Source organism: Microtus ochrogaster, chromosome 18 (assembly GCF_000317375.1).
Source record: "Microtus ochrogaster isolate Prairie Vole_2 chromosome 18, MicOch1.0, whole genome shotgun sequence".
NCBI classification, from domain to species: Eukaryota; Metazoa; Chordata; class Mammalia; order Rodentia; family Cricetidae; genus Microtus; species Microtus ochrogaster.
In genome coordinates, this window is record NC_022020.1 from 31,202,257 (window position 1) to 31,207,357 (window position 5,101).

Genomic DNA, 5,101 nt, shown 5'->3' on the forward strand with positions numbered 1-5,101 from the left:
CTAAGATACATAGATCTAATCTACATGGGAAGTAGAAAAAGACAAAATCTCCTGTGTAAATTCAGAGCATGCAGACTTTGGGAGAGGGCTGAAGGGGAGGGGAGAGGCAAGGAGGAGAGCAGAGAAAAATGTAGAGATCAATAAAAATCAATTAAAAAGAGAGATGAAGCAAAGTTATATTTATATTTGTATATACACATGTACATACAAATCCATATATGCATAAATAGCATAGAACTAAAGAATAGAATAAATCGTTAAGCTTTAAAAAAAACTCAGAGACAGATAATGGGGTTCAGCATGAAGATAAGAAAAGCAAAGTAGCCAGGCACTGGCTCTTACCTCGACCTCAGTCCGAAAATGGTGATCCTGTCTTCAGGAATTTCAGAATGAGACTGAGGCTGAGAGCTGTCTCCTCTCTAGTTCTGAAATTAATTGGTGTGCACCACTACTGCCTGATTTCTTTGGCAAGCTTGTGTGGCTACTGAAATTAAAGGTGTATGACATTGCTGCCTGGTCTGTCGTAAGGCTGTGCCACTGTGGCTGTTTTGCATTTCTGATCTTCAGGAAAGCTTTATTTATTAAAATACAGATGAAATGCCACTACAGTAACCATTCATAAAAACCTCACACACATTTCAGAAGAGAGATGTTGTACAAAAGGCCCAAGCATAATGCCTTAAAACTCTTGAGTCTGTTGTGGGCGGAGAAACTCTTAAGAGGAAATTGGTATAGCCCAGAGGAGCCCAAGGAGACAGGACAGAGTGTGACATTGGATCCTGAGTGGGAAGCTGGGACTGGAGCTACCAGTTAAAAAGCCACATTTAAGGGCTTCCAAGGCAGAGGACCAGCAGAAACTTGTTGACTTTGGAGATTGGTGCAAATCCAGAGTCAAAACTAATTTTACCCCTCTTTGGTCCCCTTAGGAGCTATTTGTCTTCTGCCTCTGTGTCTGATGTAGCATCTTTTTAATTATCAAGTGCAACTTTTGAAATGTACAAATTTCACAGACTACTAACTTCCATCAGCCCCAAGCTAAGAATGTGATCAGATAACATGGAAAGGCTACAGCAGAGTTTTCTCTGCTTTGCTACAACTCGTTCACTGGAGGTTCCCAGCAATATATCTGGGAAATGGCCTGGTTTATATTTCTTTTGTTCTGTGACTTCTAAAATTCATATAGTCATGTTTACATTGGTTCATGCTATTCATGTTCCCAGGCCATGGTCAGTCATATTTGGTTCAGAAGTAATGAGCTCTTATTTTCTCTGAAGTAAACTTTGTATTTTGTACCAACAGAGCAAATGTTAAATTTATAAATAAAACATTGCGTTTATTTATTTATGGTGTGTGTGTGTGTGTGTGTGTGTGTGTGTGTGTGTGTGTGTGTGTGTGTGGTTTCACATGCATGCACTTGTGGAGGTCAGAGGACAATTTAGGGAAATAGTTTCTCTCATCCATCCCAAAGTGTTGCTTCTGGGAATCAAATTCAGGTCATTGGGCTTGGCAGAAAACACCTTTAGCCACCAAGTTCTTTTATCCCCTAGATGTTATATATTAATCCTTCTGAGAACCAGCAATAGAGGTACACTGCTTCATGGAAAAGTGGAGTTTTAAACTAGGGTGAGTATATACTATTGGCAACTTTTCCTCTCCTCTTTGCCTTAAAGATAAAATGCCTCCACAAACCATATCTTCTCAAAGAATAGTTCTAGCAGAGAAGCAGAGAACAGTGCTGTCAACATTTACACTGACATTTGAACTCTCTGTCTGAGAAGGTAACTTTTTTTTTATTTTTTTGTTTATTTTTTTTTTAGTTGTTAAAAAAAAATTTCCGCCTCCTCCGCATATCCCATTTCCCTCCCCCTCCTCCCACACAGAAGGCAACTTTTTAAAGCAACCTGAGAAAACTGAGTACACATTCAACACCAAGACCAAGCTAAACACTTTGCAAATGAATCTCATGCCACCCTTACAACAGGGGACACATATTACTACTCATGTTTTCGTGCGCTAACTAAATTGAGGCACTAGCTACTTTAATGACTTTATTTTTGTAGAAGGAAGGTTTTATTTGAGGTTTATAGTCAAAGACATATCGAAGTCCATCCCCAACACGGATACAGGTAGGCATGAGAGCCTACAGCTCACATTCTTACACACAAACATGAAACAAGTGAGCAAACTCAGAAGGGTGGGAGTCTTTTGAAACCTCAAACCCTGCCCTCAGCAACACATCCCCTCCAAAAGGCCACACCTCCTAATCTTTCAAAAACAGTTCCAACATATTAGCTGATGGGAACCATTGTCATCCTACCCTCTATGCCTGGCATATCTTAGAGTTTTTCCCCTGCCCACAGGCACTGTTTTAGAGGAGCAATGTCTTTCAGACACATGCAAAGCCTCTTTCTTCAACTTTGTTTTTGCTTCCTTCTTGAAGAGCCAAGGCAAGCAGTCAACTTTCTCATCTGACAAACACCACCATCATCAAAGGAGAGGTGCTACTGTGGCTGGGTCCCCTGTACATCTACCCCAGGGGGCAATCTGTCACCAACCACTCAACTCCAGAAGACTACGCTGCTGGCAGGCCTGCTTATGCAACAGTTACTGAACACACACTGATAGAAAATTTTTGGCAGATTTCCTATTTCAAAGTTTTAGATTCAAAGCAAACTGAGGTGGGTAGGAGGTTTTGTAGTCACTGAGGGTCAACCATGTGGATACCACCTGCCACCAGAGCAAGCCTGTTCATGCCACCATCTCACTTAAAGCTCAACAGCCTTATGATGTAAAATTTTACTGACCTCATTCTACAGATGAAGAGATTGTCCCTTAAATATGCTAAAAGTCTTCATGATGCAAGTCATTAGAAAAAAATGCACATTTCTTTATCCCAGTATTCGACCTGTCTAAGTTTTGCTCATTCATATCTTAAGTGTCTCCCAAATTCCCTCTGTGTAACTTCGGCCACAACGGGGGAGGTTCCAGGATTTCTCCGTCAGACTGAGGTTTCTTTCCTTCTTGTTGTCAGGCTCTGTCCCGCATCTGCCACTGAAATCAGTCCCTCTTCTCTCCTGGCTGCAGGGTTGTCTTGTTGAAGTGTATATCTTATCATCCCACTCCTGATGAGAGTCATTATTTGATTCTCAATCATTTGTAAAGTAGTAATTTACCAGATTATCATGGCTGACTTTACCTTGTTGTTGTAGCCAAGATTTTTTCGGATTCAAGAAACAGAAGCACCTGTCAAACCAGCTTACTCAGGTAGAGACAGCTAATGGCTTAGGAAACCACCATGCCGGGCAGATGCTGAGAGTGGTATAGCTGGCCATATGGCAGACTTGTTTTAGCGTTTGGAAGGCTCTCCACACTGAGTTACAGAGTAGCTGCAACAGGTCGCATCCCACCAACAGTGAATGAAACTTTCCTTTTCTCCAGATTTCCTCCAATATTTGTTGTCAGTTATTTTGTTGATCTTTACAATTTTGACTGGCCAAGACAAAGTCTCAGAGTTGCTTTGATTTGCGACTTCCTGATTGCTAGGGACAATGAACATTTTGTGATATTTTTTAACCATTTTTATTTCTTTCTTCCAAAATTTATTGTTCAGATCCCAAACCCATTTTTTTTCGAATGAGTCAATTTCTTTTACTCCATTTTTGAGTTCTTTATATATTCTAGATATTAATCATCTGTCAGATATATAACTGGCAAAGATTCTCTCTCATTCTGTGGACTTCTCCTTTCTATTTATAATTTCTTTAACTGTGTAGAGGTTTTTAGTTTTAAGAGGTCCCCCTTGTCAATTGCTAAGCACAGTTCTTGGGCAAATGGAGTCCTTGTGAGGTAGTCTTTCCTCAAACCTATATTATATAAGACACTACCTTCATTTTTTTCTAGAAGTTCTAGTGTTTCAAGCTTTAGAATGTAAGTCTTTGATCCATTTAGATTTAGCTTTTGTGCAGGGTGATCAATATGGGTCTAATTTCCTTCTTTTATATTCAGACGTCCAGTTTTCCCAGCACGTTTGGTAAAGATGCTTTATTTTCTTTATGAAATATTAATTGGCTGTAGTTACATGTTTGGGTCTTCAATGTGTGCTTTTCTAGCTGGATGGAGAGGCTAAAAGTGGCACGGGAGGGGCCCTTAGGTTGAGATATGCAGGATGGGCCCCAGCAGAAGCCGATATGTTGGTAGTGGTGCAAGCAGAGTGGTTCAGCCTTGGTTGGGGCACTGGATGTGGAACCTAGACTATTCTCGTGCTGAGGAAACCACTGGTGGACATTCATTTGAGATCGCAGGTCAGCTCCTATGGGCAGCTGCAACTGTGAGGGCATTTGGCCTCATCGAGCCAATGACATTGGTAAGGAAGGCATTGAGTGGAGGAGCAGACAGACTCATCTAGCTAGACCCCGGAGAAGCAACTTCATTATTTATTATGCTCTTCTTATTCAATAGCAGGTCTTCCCTTCGCTGTTTTAGTGTCAACTAGAACCCATCTGTGTATCACCCTTCCCAGTACTCATCCTACTGAGTGTCTTCATCTACTAGGCTGCTTTGAGTCATATGCTCAACTTTCACCAATCTGAAAGAATATGGTAGCCGAACAGGCACATCCAGGAGCCTGAGGATGTGTGCAGGCAGCCCTATCTGAGCTCAATATTATAAGAGTAGGGCCACATATAGATTAACATGTTTCAATTGTCAAAACAAGAGGAAAATAGTGCTAGAGTGTCTAAAACAAGACCTATTTTATTAGCCAGATGAACTTCTTTCCTACTTCAGGTTCTGAAATTTAGCACATCAAAACAAGCATTTAAATTTTGTTCAAGATTTAATTGTGGAGCCGTCGATTACCGTCCAGCCATGGCCAAGTCCAAGAACCACACCACACACAGCCAGTCCCGGAAATGGCACAGAAACAGCACCAAGAAACCCCGGTCACAAAGATACGAATCTCTCAAGGGGGTTGACCCCGAGTTCCTGAGGAACATGCGCTTTGCCAAGAAGCACAAGAAAGGCCTGAAGAAGATGCAGGCAAATAATGCAAAGGCCGTGAGTGCACGTGCGGAGGCCATCAAGGCCCTGGTGAAGCCCCAGG